Here is a 19,398-nt window from a genome sequence, read left to right as displayed (position 1 = left end):
TCCAACAAGACAATGCGCCATGCCACGGTGCTCGTATTGTGCAGGAGTGGTTTCAAGAACATGAGGGAGACTTTACCTTGCTTAGGTGGCCCCCACAATCACCAGATCTCAATCCAATTGAGCACTTGTGGGATGAAGTTAAAAGAGCCATCAGGCAGCTGGTTCCACAACCATCAAATCTCACAGAACTGGACAGTGCTATTCATCAGGCATGGTGTCAGATTCCTCACATCACCTTTCAACATCTCGTGGAGTCAATGCCAAGAAGAATCGCTGCAGTATTGAAGGCAAAAGGTGGCCCAACGAAGTTCTGATGGGGTGGTCATAATAATCTGGCCATTCACGTTCAAATATATCCCATTTTCAAAGGCTGTTAAATCGTGTTGTTTACCTATATCTTCAGAAAAAAATCACTTCTGTCATGGTAAATAACCTGCTTCCTATTTATAATGGTCTGGCCCTCTAGCAACTTCAGCAAAAAATTATAGCTAATTTGCCTACAAACGTCAGGTGGTCATAATAATCTGGCCACTCAGTGTATATACTAAAGGCCCAGTGCACAAAATTCATGCACTGGTTGGGGGCGTCCCTCAGCCTGGCCTGCGAGGACCTCACGGGGGATGTCCGCCACCTGGCTTACAGTCAGACATCCCTCTCATAGTTTGTGCTCTCGCAGTCTGGGACCCCTCGCTTCTTACCGCCCGCCTATAGTGGAAATGGGAGAGGCTCCCACCACTGCTGCTGTGCTCGCCAGCCATGAGCCTGGCTTCTGCTGAGCGGCCGCTCCCCCTGTGGGAGCGCACTGACCACGTGTGGGAAGCTTCTGCATTGAGCGTCTGCCTTCTAATGGTCGGTGCACATCATAGCGACTGGTCGTTCTACCGTTTGGTCAATTTGCATATTAGGCTTTTATTATATAGGATTTATACATTTTAAAGCCAAACACTGGGCAACAATCTTGGGTTTTCTCCTGCACTTCCCCCACGGCAATCAATCACCACCACTTATGAATTTGACTTGTTAGTATTTGTTTTTTTCATTGTCTTCACTTTACTCTACCCTATTTTAAATTCCATCAACATTCCTAGATTATAGGAATAGTCTCTAGTAACACCTCTTTCCATTCTTTCTTCAGCTGAAGATAGAATGAGTTCCCTTGGCCTGGTAGGTGATCGGGGCCCATCAGGGCTGGCTAGCTGGGGAGAGGGGCCATGGGAAGTTGGCCGGCTGTGGGAGGTTGGATGTGGAAGTTCACTGACCACCAGAGGGCAGCTCCAGCATTGAGTGTCTGTGTCATAGTGACTGGTCTACTGGCCATTCGATCGACTGGTCGTAACATTCACTTAGGCTTTTATATATATAGATGTTATTTTTTTTATGCTTAAAGTTCCTTTTTTACTGTGAATGCATTTTTAAAAGTCCAGCACTTGAAAATGTCTTAAAACTCCCACTGTGGTATAACTTTGCTTCATTACAAGGTGGTGCAAAAGTAAGTCTACAGTTGTGAGTATGCAAACAGGGAGTTTATTTTTGTATTATTATTGATTTATTATCTTATTATTTTACATCTGAACAACTATATACCTACTTTTGCCCCACCCTGTATTCTCCACTTTTTATTTTCCATTTTCTATTAAAAGAAAACCCAAACTTTAACTTTATCCATCTATTCTCTCATATTTTTTTCTGTTTATTTTCTGATTAATTTTTAGTTCTGGGTTTGACATAGTTTTACTAAAAAACATTCCCTAATCCTTTAAAACTGAATGATCCCAGAATATTATATATTTTTCTAGTATACTGTTTATAACTTTTTATTATTATTAGTTATCCTCTTGTAGTGTAATACTGTACTCCATGAAAGTAAATTTTTTTCTATTCATCACTTTACATCTGGCATCTGTGCATATTCGAGATATATGGTATATAATAACACGTTATATAATACATATGGTATATAGCACACATCCAATAAATATTTATTGCCTTGATTCCCATCTGAGTGACCTTATCAAAGGACACCAGGCTGGTGTTCTTGCTGCCATTACATGCAGATGCCAACTAACAAGGAGACTATTGCACTTGAACTTTGACTGGCATGAATACACAGTTTTAGTTGAGGGGTCCTGGACTGTGAGAGGACTGAAAACTTACTTATAATGGCTAAATTAGTAACACAAAATCATAGAAAAGTTGGTACCTATGAGGAGGATTTGGTTTTGGCCAACTTGAGAAAAGGAATGGTAAAAAGCCAGCAGATAAATGTTTGACTTTTCTACATATAATGGATCATTTCAAGATAAAACTACTTTCTCTGAAGGTATCTACCATGATTGAACAAGAGACTGTGTTCATTGTGGGGATTTGGCTAGCTCAATAATATTCCCTTTGGATTGGCTGTCCCTCCATCCATTCTTGTCTCCTCCCCCATCCTTGTAAAGTGTTAACATATAACTATTTTATTTTATTTTTTAGTTCTTTTTGTAAGAAAAATGCAGAATGGAACTCTAGGTCCAAAAATGGTGCCAAAAAGAAAATCCTCAGGTCTTGATTATAGAGTTGGTTTGCCCACCTGTCTGAAGAAAAACCAGAGGTCAGGGGGAAATCTTCATGTAATTTGGTGACATCACAATTACTGAAGTTTTCAACTGTGGTTAATTGGGGTGAGGTGACGGTGAAAAGTCAACTGTTGGGAAATCAGTTAGCTTCTGCACTTTATTAGTATAGGAACAATGGTAATTATAAAGATTGTGAAGCTTTGATGGAATGAAAACCTTCCAAAAAACACACAAAAAAACAAAGAAACTGACATCACAATTACTGAAGTTTTCAACTGTGGTTAATTAGGGTGAGGTGAAGGTGAAAAGTCAACTGTTTGGAAATCAACTAGCTTCTGTACTTTATCAGTATAGGAACAATGATCATTATAAAGATTGTGAAGCTTTGATGGAATAAAAACCTTCCAAAAAACACAAAAAAACAAAGAAACATGGAAGTTAATTCTTAAGACTTGTTATGGCCAGTGTGGCTCAGTTGGTTGGGTGTCATTTCATGCACCTAAAGGTTGCTGGTTCCATTCCTGATGAGGGCAAGATAGTGAAAGCAATGATTAACCTCTTGCCAAAATAAAACTTTCTCTCTCTCCTCTGAAACCTTGCACTAACTTGACTAAAAAGTTCAGAAGACCATTATTTTTCCTCAAGATATGCCCTCACTAACACTCATGGCTTTCAGACAAAACAAAAAACAAAAAACCCACCCACACACAGAGTCAGGTCTTAGAATAGTTCCACTAGAAAAGCGGTGCTCTGAGAAGAAATAGCCTGCAGGCCAAACAGCTGAAGAACTAGAAAATAAGTGGCAGAACATAAATGTGTGTGGGTGTTTAGGGTATTAGGCCAGAGGAATCAAAATAAAAGACTGTTCACAGAACTCACTGATTTAGGAATGCCCACGTACAGCAAAGGACTCAATGTTATGTCAGGGTTACTTGGAGTTGGTCCTGTTAATTTGTTGGGATGTCTCCTTGAAACTTGGACATGAACATGACATACAGAATGTTAGATGAAGAGTTGGAACTTCATTGAATTGAAACACAGGAAGAATATCAGGAGACTCAGAGAAATGTCTATATTAGAATGAATTCACTGTGTAAGGTGGTATCCAGCATCTGATTATTCCCCTCCCAATGGTAAGGGAACTCCTTTGACAGTGATAATGAAGGAAGCACTGGCATCTTTGCACAAATCCCTACAATATTCCACCTTGATGTAAAATTAATATCAAGTAGAATATCACTTATGGAGCAATAATGGATCTAACACATTTCTTCTTTCCTTTAAATAGCCTGGGAGCTTAAGCAGCTCTATTGGAATGCAAATAAGATTATTACAGTAATTTTGGATGGATATTTTCAAAAGCAGTTACTGTGTGTCAGTAATGTTTATGATTACCCCAAATCCTTTAATGGCTCTCTTGAGATGCCAAATGCAAGGGCAAATAGATAGCTTTCAGAGTAGACATTAATAGAAGAAAATAAAATCCAGTTAGTAGCTTGCTTTGTAAAAGTTCTTTAGCTTTTTTTAGAGATTCCTCAGGATCGAGAAAAACAGTATATATTTGCCAATGTTATTTTTTAAAATTCTTCCATATTTTTCTTTGATACTGATATATTTGAGGAAGAGAATTATTAAATCTATTTTAAGACAGCACTTTGAGTAAGAATTAGAAAACATGTTGGTAGTTATTACTGATGATATTGGTTGATAATATTACCATTACAGATGAGGAAATTTACATGACACACTTGCATAATTTGATGTGGATTTCTAAAATATTTTCAGGAAATTAAACAAATGAAATTCAGTGGCTGTTGATAGTTCAAATAAAATACATAAAATGTTTATAATTAAGCAAAATATAATAAAGAAGTACAAAAGATGGTAAATTTTTTTATTAAAACATTTATGAAATAGTTGATTGAACATGTTTTCATTTCTAATCACTCTGAATAAAAAGCACCCTGTATGCATTAGTAAAATATTCTAATACTTTGTTATTCAGCCCATGAAGCAAATTATAGAAATAAAACAATAATTCTTTATATGCATAGTGTTTTATATATTTTAAAATATTTTATGTGTTGGATATAACTTTACTCTTGTAATAAGCCCATGTAATTTTATTTTCAATTAACATAAGCAAAATATTATAATATGGTTATTGAAATTATATTCCTAGCATATGTGTGATCGTATTTCCAGCATGCTATTTTATGCTTTCTCTTTTTAAACATTTATCAATGTGGTCTTTATTATTGAAAGTATTACATATGTCCCCTTTTCTTCCCCATTGACCCCTTCTAGCCACCCCTACTCCAGGCCTTCACCACAGTATTGTCTGTGTCCATGGGTTATGCATATGTGCATACAAATTCTTTGGTTGGTCTCTTCCTACCCACCCACCCCGCCTGTGTACTTTGTAATAATTTTGTCTATTTTCTTTACTTGTCTTCCTTTACTATAATACAAGCACTACAATAACACAGATTTTATTCATCTTGGATACAATTATAAGCTTAGTACTAACATTATGCCTAATGATTAGTGGCCCCTAATGAAGATTTATTTAATCAATAAATTAAATTTTAAAAGCTGAATTTTTTTTGGCATTGTGGTAAAAACACTATTAAGTTGCAAACTCATGTATCCTAATTCCCCTCAAATTACACTGAGTGTAGTATACTAAAAATGTATACAAGTACACTGTCTACTCAAAGAGTCAGCCCTTTATAATTAAAAGTGTTTTAGTACAAGAGAAAAATAAAGTGAACATGAGTAAAATACATAATTTCTACCCTGAACACCCGCCAAATGGAAATGCTGTTACTACTACTTAAGCATTCACAAAGTTTTATATATTATTCCTGAACAAAATAATCTCTTAAGAGCCCTAAATAAACTTATTGACCCCAAATAAATTTTAACATAGATAAATATAATTAAAAGTATCACATATATTTCTAAAAATATAAATAGATTGAAATTTTCTAATGTAGATATGGTTATGTGTTAGGTTTTTTTTAAAAAATTATATATATATATTTACTGATCTTACTGATCTCAGAGATAAGGGAGAGTAAATAGATTGAAATTTTCTAATGTAGATATGGTTATGTGTTAGGTTTTTTTTAAAAAATTATATATATATATTTACTGATCTTACTGATCTCAGAGAGTAAGGGAGAGGGAGAGAGAGATAGAAACATCAATGATGAAAATCATTATTGGCTGTCTCCTGCATGCCCCCCACTGGGGATCTAGCCTGTAACCCAGGCATGTGCCCTGATTGGCAATCAAACAATAAACTCAACCACTGAACCACACCAGCCGGAGAGATAACGCCTTAGTTTTTAATTACAGAGTTATATATCCCAAATATAGGTCAGCTCTAATTTGTTATTTATCTCTGAACAAATCATTAGTAACTTCAGCATGAATTTTGCAACAATAACTCCAAGTAAGTAATGTGCAACCTTCACATACTTTTGTTAAGAAGGCTTAAAAAATGACCACACACATAGAATATAATAACAATTTTCAGTGGTCTTGAGATTTTATGCCATAATTGTAAAGTTTTCTTTCCTTGAAGTCAGGGAGTGTAATATCTCCAACTTAATTCTTTTTCTTTCTCAGGATTGCTTTGGCTATTTGGGGTCTTTTGTGGTTCCTTACAAATCTGATGATTTTTTGTTCTATTTATTTTAAATGCCATTGGGATTTTTATTGGTATTTTATTTTTGCTTTGGGTAATAAGGCCATTTTAACTATGTATTCTTCCAATCCATGAACACAGAATATCTTTCCATTCCTTTCTTGCATACATTTAAAGAAAATAGAAAGCAACATTGTATAAAGGGAAAGTGCTTCAATTGATTTGATATAGTGTTCTGACTAATTGAAGATTTCAGAAGAAAAAAATCATTTTATAACATCACTTCATCTGCAAGCTGTTCATACATATCTAAAAATATATTCAAGGTCATGCTACTATTCCTAACTATATTTCTAACTATAGGTCACATTAACATAGACATTTGTTGCTTAATATAAACAACATTATCTAACTGAACCCTTGAGTCTGCAAATACAGATAATTAAAGTTTTAATTACAGTGTTGTGGTACTTAAACAGAATTTAGCTGTAACCTAGGAAACCACTGACATTTAGATAAGAGAATAATAATCTCTACACTCTAAGAAATAATTGGAGTAAAATTCATTTTAAAAAGGAAAAGAAGAACAGGAATATATAGATTAAAATTACAAATTGTACATAAACATAAGGAACCTCTGATTTCATGGCAGGGGGAAGAGGTTGGTTTTTAAAAACAAAATTTAAAAAATCTATATATGTTATGGATTTTTTAACTATATTTTACATTTTGCCCACATTCTTCCTTCTTGTTTAGGAAAAAAAAAAAGAAGAAGCAGCAGCTATGGTACATGTCTAGCACAGGCTACTGATTTGGACTTGATTTTCAGCCCAAGCTCCATTACTCACTTTGTTATCTTAAGGTTGTTAAATATTATAAACATCAGATTTCTCCTATACAAATATGGATAATAAAACATACTAAGAAAGGGTTATGGGAGTATTATTTCAGAAATATGTTTAAAAAATTTTCCCCACATTATTTTTTCCAAGGTTATTAAAATATTTTAGCACAACCTGGCTCAGTGTTTGAGCACTGACCTATGAACCAGGAGGTCAAGGTTCCATTCTCAATCAGGGTATGGATTCCAGGCTTGATCCCCAGTAGAGGGTGTATAGGAGACAGACAATCAAGGAGGTCAAGGTTCCATTCTCAATCAGGGTATGGATTGCAGGCTTGATCCCCAGTAGAGGGTGTAAAGGAGACAATCAATCATTGATATTTCTATCTCTCTCTCACTCTCTGAAATCAATAAAAATATGCTAAAAATATTTTAGCACAATTATGTTAAAATATTTTATTTATATTCTCCAACTTCTTCCTTAAAGATGGTCAGTGTGTACATATATATTTTGGTATTTGGCCAAGATTAAATTCTGGGACTGTGTGTATTAAGTGCCTGTAAAGAAACTTGTTGATTTCGTATCAGTTTCTAGGATTTGTCTTTCTGATTACCCATGCCCTTTCTTGTATAACCCCCGTGTCTTAAAGGAAATTTTGCTCTGGGCTTCTGGTTAAATTTTCTACACTGACATTGCAAAGGTAAACTTTTTTTTTCTTCAAAATGTCTCATATGGACATATAGCTAGAAGCAAGTATGGTAAAATGTTAATTATAAAATATACATGATAGGTATAATAATTTTCATGGTAAAATTATTTGAACATTTTCATAAATAAATGTTAGGTGAAAATTCGCCTTTTATTCTTTTCTAAAATTTGTGAACTTACCCCATGTATATGTCCAATCTAACTATTTTCTCTGTTACATTATTTTCATCTGTTTTGTTTTGTTTTCCCTTCCAGTTGAATAAGAAAGAGCATGGTAATAAATATGGTGAGAAATAGAACCATTATAATTCCCATCACTGTGCACTTCCCTGTCCCTTTATTAAACTACATTTAGTCAAAGCAATAAACCAGCTGTTTGCTTAGGAAATATCTGCTCTGAAAAGTAAGACTAAAACCAATCTAAATATATTACTTTTCTTGTGACAAGCCAGTAATGGACAGCAGAATTGTGAGCGGCTGGTTCAGGGAGACGATTATATTATTAAACTTATCCTATTTTAAGCATCTATGCTGCAGAGTACCTAAAACTCTCTTAAGTTCAAGAATCTGATAGAAGCTCTAGAAAATATGTTGATATTTTTTGTAAGTAGTAAAATCAGGATATTTTGAATTTTAGAAATAATCATACCTATGTATAAGTCTAGGCTTTAACAAACATTAGTAATAATCTTCAACAATTCCATAAACTTTCTAGGCGATAGACATAATAATGCTTACTGCATTAAGCCTGGTGTAAGTTTTGATATTATATATAATTTTACATATGTGTATATATATGCATATATATATATACTGATATGTATAGTGCATGTATATACATATGTATACACATATATGATTTGATTAAAAAATAGTAACTTTTATGATGAATATTTTTATGTGTTGATATTAGTACAATTGATATGTATTTACTGGTACTAAAACTAATGAGTTCATTGAAGGCTATAACTCTATCTCTTCTTCATTATCTAACTTTGTTACAGTCAGAAAATAAAAAGTATTTTGATGATGATAATAGAAAACCTGCATTTGGGGGGGGGAATATTGATTTTTAAGATCATCTTTTATTCAATAACTTATTAATATAGTATCCTTTTATTAATAAAAGTTAAAGTCCTTCATTTATTCAGATTTTCTTTATTACATAAAAGGGTACGGTCTTTTTTTTTTAGTTTTATTCATTTCAAACGGGCCGGATCCAGCCGAGGGCCGTAGTTTGCCCACGGCTGGTCTAGAAGAACACATTACATTTAGCATTTAGTTATCAGGTTTCCTTAGGCTCCTTTTGGGTGTTACAGTTTCTCTCTCTCTTTTTTTTTTTGGTTTAATGACTTTGGTGTTTATAGGTATCCTGGTTGCTTATTTTGTAGGATGCCATCCTTTTGAAATGTGTCTGATGTTTTCCTCAGGATTAGACTGGTATTATAGGTTTTCAGGAGAAAGACCACAGAGTTAAGGTGCCATTTCCTTCACTTCATATTGAGAGTTCCAAGTATCAGCATGATTTATTAGTAATGATGTTGACCTTGATCACCTGGACAGTGCAATGCTTGTCAGGATTCTACTCTTTAAAGTTATTCTCCCCCCTTTTTCATGCTGTACTCTTTGGAAGGACGGAAAGAAGTACAGCTCACATTTAAGTGTATTAAGTTATGTTACTCCTTCTTGAGGGCAGAGTATGAACTTAAGTTATTTGTATATACTAACCTGTCTCCTATCTAATAAAGAGGTAATATGCAAACTAACCATCACTCCAACACACAAGATGGCCGCCCCCATGTGGACACAAGATGGCCGGCAGGGGAGGGCATTTGGGGGCAACAGGCCTGCAGACAAGGCCGGCAGGGGGTTATTGAGGGACGACGACCAAATGACTGAACAGCAGGCTGCGTGGGGTGACCAGGCCGGCAGTGGAGTCAGTGAGGGACGACCAAACGACTGAACAGCAGGCTGCATGGGGTGACCAGGCCTGCAGGAGGGCAGTTGGGGGCGACCAGGCCTGCAGGGGAGGGCAGTTGGTGGTGACCAGGCCTATAGGGGAGGGCAGTTAGGGGTGACCAGGCTGGTAGGGGAGGGCAGTTAGGGGCAATCGGGCTGGCAGGGGAGCAGTGAGGCATCGATCAAGCTGGCAGGGGAGTGTTTAGGGGGTGTTCAGACTGGCAGGGGAGTGGTTAGGGGCCATCAGGCAGGCAGGTGAGCGGTTGGGAACCAGCAGTCCTGGATTGTGAGAGGGATCCCAGATTGGAGAGGGTGCAAGCTGGGCTGAGGGACACCTCCCCCACCCCCCATGCATGAATTTCATGCACCGTGCCTCTAGTATAAACATATGTACAGATAGTCCTGCATGTAACCATCTATATCTACATTAAGCTAAACATTAGGTCATACCGATGTCACCAAATGTAATCCATCACCACATGGATCATGCTAGCGTCCACTCATTGCTCAACTGGAAACTCTCAAGTCAAAAATGAGAAAATCAACACCTACCATCCACTTTCTATTTACTTAATTGTATACATGTATAGGAGTATCAGGATTGTTAACTTATATTTCCATAGAAATAAAATACTTTATCAACTAGAGTACAAAGTTTATGTGCAGTGTCTATCATTAGTCTTAAAGACTCCACTAGTTATGGAATTTCCTTGGTCAGCACCCTTTATTCCACCCCCTTCACTAAGGATGTTTTGTGCATTTGTAATACAGTTAGCTTATCTTGTCATATTCTGTATTCCTTTCCAGAATTCCTCAAACTCCTTTTTGCTTTTCATTTGTATATATTAAAGTTGGCTCTTTGGGCTATGAAGTTCTATGAGCTTTTCCAGAAGCATCAGGTTTTATATCCACCTTACAGTGTCATTCAGAATGGTTTCATGATCCTCCCATTACAATCCTGTGATTCTCCTATTGAGACTTTCACCCTCCCTCCATACTCAGGTTAATCACTGGTTTCTTTTGCTGTCTTTATAGTTTTGCCTTTTCCAAAATGTCTTGCAATTGGAATCATATAGCCTTTTCAGACTGGCTTCTAAAGATTACATGTAGAATAGACATTTAAGGTTCATCTGTCTTTTCTTGATAATTCACTTACCTTTATTACTGAATAATATTGCACTGTATAAATACCACAATTTGCACATTTACCTATTGAGAGCATTTTGGTTGCTCCAAGATTTGGGCCATAATAAATTAAACTGCTATAAAAATTTGTGCATGATTTTTATGTGCACACACATTTTGGGGTAAATACTATGAAGCATGATTGCTGGATCATATGGAAAGACTGCCTTTGTAAGAAATGTCCAAAGTGCCTTTCAAATGTTTGTGTCATTTCACAGTTCCACCAGCATGGATGAGAGTGCCCATTGCTCCAGTATTTGAGGTTGTCAGATTTTTATTTTAGCCATTTTAATAAATGTGTAATAATATCTCGATTTTGTTTCTGTCCTAATGGCAAATGGTTTTTGAGAAACTTCCCATATGCTTATTTACAATTTGTATATCTTCTTTGGTTATGTCACTTTTCCAATGTTCTATTTCTTTTTTTTAATTGAGTTGTTAATTTCTTTATTGAATTATACAAGTTCTTTTATATTTTAGTATGAGTTCTTAATTAGATATGTATTTGAAATACTTTCTCCTAGACTTGTTTTCTATTATTTTTGTTGTTATTTTAACAGGGTCTTTCAGAGAGTAAACAAATATAATTTTAATAAAACCAACTTATTATTTTTTTTCTTCTAAGGATTATGCTTTTGTTTAATACCTCAATACCAAACCAAAAGTCACCTAGATTTTTTTCTTAAGTTTTATTCTAGAATCCTATAGTTTTGTATTTTAAATTCACCTAGATTTTTTTCTTAAGTTTTATTCTAGAAGCCTATAGTTTTGTATTTTAAATTTAAGTCTATGTTCTTTCTTTCTTTCTTTCTTTCTTTCTTTCTTTCTTTCTTTCTTTTTTTTGGTGTAAAGTCTGTGTCTAGATTATTTTTTGTTTTCCTTTTAAATTTGGATATTCAATTACTACAGCACCATTTGTTGAAAAGACTATCTTTTTTCCATTTACTTTGAGTGAGTTGATTTCTGGATTCACTATTGTGTTTGTGTCTAGATTATTTTTTGTTTTCCTTTTAAATTTGGGTATTCAATTATTACAGCACCATTTGTTGAAAAGACTATCCTTTTTCCATTTACTTTGTGTGAGTTGATTTCTGGATTCACTATTGTGTTCCATTTCTCTCTCTCTCTCTCTCTCTCTCTCTCTTTCTATCTCTTGTCAATTCCATGTTGTCTTGATTACTGTAGCTAAAATAAGTCTTAAAATCTGGTAATGTAAGTCCTCAAATTTTGTTCTTCAGTATTGTGTCATCTGCACTTGGTCTTCTGCCTTTCCATATAAACTTTAGGGTCAGTTCATTTATATCTATAAAAGACCTACTGGGATTTCAATAGAGTTGAATTGAATTTACAAACCAAGTTTGGAGGAATTCACATCTTAACAATAGTCAGTCTTTCTATCCATGCAGGTGAAATAGCCCTCCACTTATTTAGACCTTTGATTTCTTTCACCAGAGTGTTGTAGTTTACCACATATAGACCCTATATTTTGTTAGAATCATATCTAAATATGAATTCATCACTATTATAAATGGTATTGGGTTTTTTATTTCAACTGCCAACTTTTGATTGCCACTATATAGGAAAGCATTTCACTTTTGTATATTAACTTTGTGTCCTGAAAACTTTGACCAGTTCTCTGGAGTTTTCTACATAGACAATCATGCCACCTTCAGAAAATTACAATTTAATTTTTTCCTTTTAAATCTATGCACCTTTACTTGTATGCATGCATATAAGCCTAACCAATGGACACAGACAACAGGGGGGTGAGGGCATGAGTGGGGGGTTGGGGAGTTATGGGGGGATAAGGACATATATGTGATGCCTTATTCAATAAAGAAATTTTAAAAAATAAATTTATACACCTTTTATTTCTTTGCATTACCTTAATGTGATAGCTAGGATTCGTTCATTGCAATGTTGAATAGGGGTGATGAAAGGCAACATTCAAGACTTGTTCTCTGTCATAGATAGAAAGTATCCAGTTCCTCACAATTAAGTATTATAGTAGCAACAGGGTTGTGTGTTTTTTTTTTGTAGATGCTCTTCACTTTGTAGATAACTTTATTAAGTTGAGTAAGTTTTCCACTATTCCTAGTTCTCCGAGAGTTTTTATCATGAATGGTTGGTGGATTTTTTTCAAATTTTTTTCTGTTACCAATTGCTATGACCATATTATTTCTCTTTATTAGCCTAGTGATGTGGAGTGTTACATTATTTGATTTTCAAATATTGTATCAGCCTTACATACCTGAAATAGATCTCAAATGGCTGTATTCAATATTTTTATACATTATTGTGCCTTATTTGCTAATATTGTGTTGAAGATATCTACATTTATTTTTGTAAAAAAAATATTGATCTGTGGTTTTCTTTTATGTAATGGCTTTATCTGGTTTGGTAATAAGGTAATGCTGGACTCATAAAATGAGTTATGAAATATTCTCTCTGCCTCTTGCTTCTGTTCCCAAAAAGAAATTTTGGAAAAGTAATATTATTTCTTCTGGATCTGATGATTTCTAATTTGGTGGTTATTATTGACTCCATTTATTTTTATGGATACAGGCAGGTTCAAATTATTTATTTCTCCTTGTGTGAGGTTTGGTAGTTTGTGTCTTTTAAGTAACTGTTCCATAGATAAATAGATAGATAGATAGATAGATAGATAGATAGATAGATAGATAGAACTTTAAAATTATCTGTTTTGCATGTGAAATATACTAATTTAGAACTAACTACAATGATCTGTGAATCTTAAAAATTGCAGAATATAAATAGAGCTGGTGACCTCTAGGGAATTTAATACTTGTTTAATTATTGAAAGATTTAGTACTGATAAGATAATAATAAGTTTTGGTTAAAACTTATTATTATCTTATTATCAACCAGCCACAATTATCAGCCAGCTTTGTATGAAAAAGTAAAAGAAAATAAACCCATTTGTATAAAATGACCTCCTAACTTTTCAACTGCTTTGTTACAAAAGAGAGAGATTAGACCTACAAAAATGTGGCAGGTGGTACCTGAATAATAAAAAGTATTAAAATGATGATATGCTGACAATGGTAAGAATTATCAGCTCATGCATATATGCAAGTGAATCTATTCCATGCATGCCTTTACAGAAGAACAGTGTAAGTGGTAAGAAATTGATCCTGTAGGGAGTGATAATAAACTGCTCATTATGGAAGTGGAGACAGATTTATGTTATATTTAGATGGTAAAAATTGGTATTTGAATGAATGAAGAAGAAAGGAAAAAGGAAGAGTCAAGATGAGTGTGACGATAATGATGCCATGAATTTTTATAGTGAATAAATGAGAGAGAGTCTGATTTTGGAAAGAAAGTCAGTTCAGCATTAGGTATGACAAGATTGAGACTCCCATGGAGGTTTAGCTGTGTGTATACAGCAAAATTTTAAATGCAAAACACTGAAACTCAAGGAAGGGTCAGGTCATTGCTGTATGGAACAAAAAATGTGCTTCAAAGGAAGATTCTGCATTGTTTAGGTCACACGTTTTCTGACTATCTGATTCTGATTCTATGAAGGTTCTTTTATCTGCATTGTGTATCAATGTGCTCAAGCTGATATAACGAAATACCATACACGAGGTGTCTTAACGGAAATTTATTTTCTCCAAGTTCTAGAGGTAGAAGTTCATGAAGAAGGTTTCAGCTGAATTAGTCGCTTTCTTTTTTAAATCTTTATTGCTGAGAGTATTACAGATTCCACCCTTCTTTTTCACATTGCCCCCTTCCACCTGGTTCCCACCCTGTCGCAGGCCTTCACCACTTTATGAATAAAATAGTTGCTTTTTTATGTCTGTCAGATGTCCTTCTTCTTGCTATGTCCTCAGATGGTGTTTTCTCTGTACATTTTATGGAGAAAGAGAGAAATAGATAGATAGATAGATAGATAGATAGATAGATAGAGCAAGCACTCTGGTAGCAATTTCTATAAGGACACTAATCCTATTGGAGCAGGATCCCATTCTTATGACCTCACTTAACTTTAACCAGTTATTTTCATTGGTTCTTGATATCATGGGTTTTTTTTTAATTTATACCGCCTAAATGTAATTTTAATATGAATTTAGAGAGTTAAGCAGGTATGAATATTTGCCATTTGTCATAACCTATGGTGTCTCAGAACACTCTCCAACTAAGTAAGATTTATCTGTATGGAAAACAGTAGCTTATTAAGGCATATTAAATAGCCTCAGGGTACATGCTTCTGAAGCTCAAGCATAAGTCATTGTTCATACCTCATGTTTTAGCAGCTGTTTAATGAAAAGTGCCAGCTCAGTGTGTAGATTATCTGATAATTAATACAACAGCAGCCTGGGACCAATGTGGATATAATTCCAAAGTCCTTGCTCATTTGCAAATTAATACAGAGTCTTGCTTTAATAGTCAGTTTGTTACTTGGGAAGCAGATGGGGATATTGAAAATTTTTAATTTTCAAAGCCTCTATTTGATCATGTTTTATTTGAACACACTACATAAAACAGAATTTAAAGGGATAATGCTTAAGAGCCTAATACAGAAAATTAATCTCTTTATGGTTATTAAAGTACATGTGTACCCCCTCAAGGCTAAATGTAAGCCAGTGTGTTTTCAATGCACACACAAAAGAAGCTAATTTGAAAGCAAGCTCTTTCTAATGTTCTAATCAAAAGTGGTCTAATTTATTAAAAATATGTCAAATTGACTGCCAGGTATTTTTAAAATCTTAATTTAAAGATATTTTTTCTAACTGATAGCTTCATGGGTATAAGCGGTGTAAGATTCTGAAATACTTTTAAGAAGACAATAATTGAAAGCAAATATAAAAAGGTGTAAAATAATGAAAATTGTGAAGAATAATTTGGTTTGGGTCAAGAAATATGTTAAGGTTAAAATTGCAATTATGATTAATAAAAGCTCTAGTTTCTGCACCATTTTAAATAATTGATTAATTAACTGTATTATTATAGTTTACATGATAACACTTGTGAAACTATATTGTTCCTATAAGAAGAGTTTGACTTCCTCAGAATGTCAAACATGCCATATAACACAGAAACTCCATCCCCAAAAGAAATGGAAATATATGCTCACATAAAATTTGTATACAAATGTTTATAGCCAAATTATTCATAATAGCTCTAAAGTAGAGACAACCCAAATGTCCATCAACTGATGATACATGGATAACACAATGTAATATTATTCAGCAATAAAAAGAATAAAAAGAAATGAAGTACTAAAACATGCTACAACATGGATCAACCCAGAAAATATTATGCGAAGTAAAAGTAGATTGGTGGTTGCCTAGGGCTATGGAGGGAGTTTGAAGGAGGAGGATTGGAAATAGAAAGTTAATGCTAATGGATACGGGAGTTCTTTTTAGTATGATGACAATATTCTAAAATTAGATTGTGATTATGGTTGCACAACTCTGGAGTATATTAAAAACCACTGAATTGTATACTTTAAATGGTTGATTTGTTTGGTATGTTAATTTATTTCAGTAAAGCTGTCAAAATGGACATTGAGCTAACCTGTATAATTCTATTTGTATAAGGCTTACATCTATAAATCTTATGGGTTTTTCAATGTAATACCACATTCTAAAGCAGGAGAATATTGTTATTATGGACAATAACAATTTTCTAGAATAATATTTGTCAAAAAAATGAAATCCAAATATACTTAAGACTACTATTTAAAAATATGCTTTTATAAGCCATTAGAATTTTTCTCAATTTTATTAAATTTAAAACAAATAATTTCAATATTTAAAAACACAACAGGGAAATAGCCAAACTGGAAATGAAATCCACCCCACCCCTCACATACATACACACACACATCACAGAGTTAGACAGTGAACAATAAATAAAAGCTTAGAAAATGTGTTCTGTGGCCCTAGCTGGTTTTTCTCAGTGGATAGAGCATCAGCTTCGGACTGAAGGGTTTCAGGTCAGATTCCTGTAAAGGGCATATGCCCGGGCTTGCGTGCTCGATCCCCAGTAGGGGACCAGTAGGGGGCAAGCAGGAGGCAGCCGATCAATGATTCTCTCATCATTGATGTTTCTATATATCTCTCTCTCTCTTCCTTCCTCTCTAAAATCAATAAAAATACATATTAAAAATTAAAAAAAAAGAAAATGTGTTCTGTGAAGGTCAACAAAAGATCTCTGGGTAGTGGCCTGAGGAAAGAAATATTTCTATATTCACACATATTGGTGGTGGTGATTGAGGTGAAAACCCACCTGATATTGCCTTAATTTGGGCATATTTCAAATGTATTTATTAAAGAAATGAGCTTAAATTAAATCTCATATTTTTTAGTTTTTTAGTTTTATTTTATTCCAGTTTTTATTTTTAAAATTTTCAAATTTATATGAAATCTGTAAAAATAATAGATTAACACTGATATTTTGTGAACATTTTACCATAGTGGATTTAAATATCTTTTTTTTCTGAACTATTTTAAAGTTAATTCTCTTAAGAACAAAGGCTGCCTTAGCTGGTTTTGCTCAGTGGATAGACCCTCAGCCTGCAGACTGAAGGGTCCTGGGTTCGATTCCGGTCAAGGGCACATGCCCAGGTTGCAGGCTCGATCCCCAGTAGGGGGCGTGCAGGAGGCAGCCAATCAATGATTCTCTTGCATCATTTATGTTTCTAGCTCTCTCTCCCTATTCCCTCCTCCCTGAAATAAATAAAAATATATTTTCTAAAAAAAGAACAAAGGTGATTTTCCACATAAGTTTAATAAATTATAATACTACCAGAAATCTAACATTCACTATTATTATCAAATATGTAATCCTAATTCAGGAAAAATGTTGGTGGGATCATTTGGATATTCTTGAGATTGTCTATTTTCTATGAAAAAGAGGAACTCAAGTTATCATTTGAGAATTTTGAGGATAAAAATTCCATTGAGTTCAGAGGAGAGATTAGAAATTTTGACAGAGGGAGAAGTTTATCTGATTTCCCAGTATGAGAAAGTTATTTAAATACTAGAGGCCTGGTGCACAAAATTTGTGCACTGGAGGGGGTGGCCCTCAGGCCTGCCTGTGCCCTCTCACAGTCCAGGACCCCCCAGGGATGGGGCTTAAATTAGAACTCAGACATCCCACTCACATTCTGGGGCTCTCGCAGTCCAGGACCACTTGCTCCTTACTGCTCGCCTGCCGTGGAGGTGGGAGAGGCTCAAGTCAACTCCACTGTGCTTGCCAGCCATGAGCCTGGCTTCTGGCTGAGCGGGGGGGGGGGGGGGGGGGGGGGGGGGGGAGTGTGGCTCAACCAGAAGCCTGGCTTACTGGTTTTAGCACTGGCCCTGCCCCCCACACACTGGTTGGGTGGGGGTGGCAATCTGGGGCCAGGCCAGCTGGAGGAAGGGCTGGAGGAGGTTGACACATGGTGGTCGCACCCTGTCCAGCCTCTGCGGAGGCTCCAGGAGCGCAGCACCACAGCCTCTCCGGGCACAGCCTCTGTGGAAGGTCCCACCAGGCTGGACTGGGACCACCATGGCTGGCCTGGCGGAGCAGGCTCACTGGACCTGCCCCCCTAACCACTGGTCGTTCCAGAAGGTCATCCAAAATGGCATTTGTCTGTCCATTCTAATTAGCATATTACTCTTTTACTAGAGGCCTGGTGCACAAAAATTTGTGCACCTGGGGGGGTCCCTGAGCCCAGCCTATGCACTCTTGCAGTCTGGGACCCCTTAGAGGATGTCCACCTGCTGGCTTAGGCCCGCTCCCTGGGGGATCGGGCCCAAGCTCGCAGTCAAACATCCCTCTGGCAGCCCAGGAGCCCTCGGGGGATGTCCACTTACCAGCAGGGCGCAGACCTAAGCTGCAGTCAGACATCCTTAGTGCTGCTGAGGAGGTGGGAGAGGCTCCCGCCACCACCACTGTGCTGGCAGCCATCAGCCTTGCTTGTGGCTGAGCAGAGCTCCCCCTGTGGGAGTGCACTGACCACCAGGGGACAGCTCCTGCATTGAGCATCTGCCCCCTGGTGGTCAGTGTGTTTCATAGTGAACAGTCATTCCCAGTTGTTCTGCTGTTAGGGTCAATTTGCATATTACCCTTTTACTATATAGGATAGAGGCCTGGTGCACGGGTGGGGGCCGGCTGGTTGGCCCTGAAGGGTGTCCCGGATCAGGGTGGGGGTCCCGCTGGGGTGCCTGGCCAGCCTGGGTGAGGGGCTGATGGCTGTTTGCAGGCTAGTCACACCCCCTTCAGTGTGGGGGTCCCCACTGGGGTGCCTGGCCAGCCTGGGTGAGGGGCTGATGGCTGTTTGAAGGATGGTCAAGACCCCCCAGTGGGGACCCTCATTCCATGGAGGTTTGGCCAGCCTGGGTAAGGGGCTGATGGCTGTTTTCAGCCTGGCCACACCCCCTTTATGGTGGGGGGTCCCCACTGGGGTGCCTGGCCAGTCTGGGTGAGGGGCTGAGGGCTGTTTTCAGGCTGGCCAAGCCCCCCAGCAAAGGAAGCT

At 36.3% G+C, this 19,398-nt stretch overlaps 1 long non-coding RNA gene across 1 annotated transcript; it reads left to right on the top strand.

Annotated features, from left to right (window-relative positions):
- The first annotated feature begins 4,198 nt into the window (after positions 1 to 4,198).
- LOC106725045 lies at positions 4,199 to 18,456 on the top strand. Its single transcript, XR_001360901.1, has 3 exons — positions 4,199 to 4,235; positions 10,119 to 10,121; positions 18,447 to 18,456. It is a non-coding gene; the product is annotated as an uncharacterized LOC106725045 (long non-coding RNA).
- Positions 18,457 to 19,398: the final 942 nt, after the last annotated feature.

The sequence above is a fragment of the Myotis brandtii genome, unplaced genomic scaffold (genome assembly GCF_000412655.1).
Source record: "Myotis brandtii unplaced genomic scaffold, ASM41265v1 scaffold1318, whole genome shotgun sequence".
NCBI classification, from domain to species: domain Eukaryota; kingdom Metazoa; phylum Chordata; class Mammalia; order Chiroptera; family Vespertilionidae; genus Myotis; species Myotis brandtii.
This window is presented reverse-complemented; position numbering and strand designations above follow the sequence as displayed.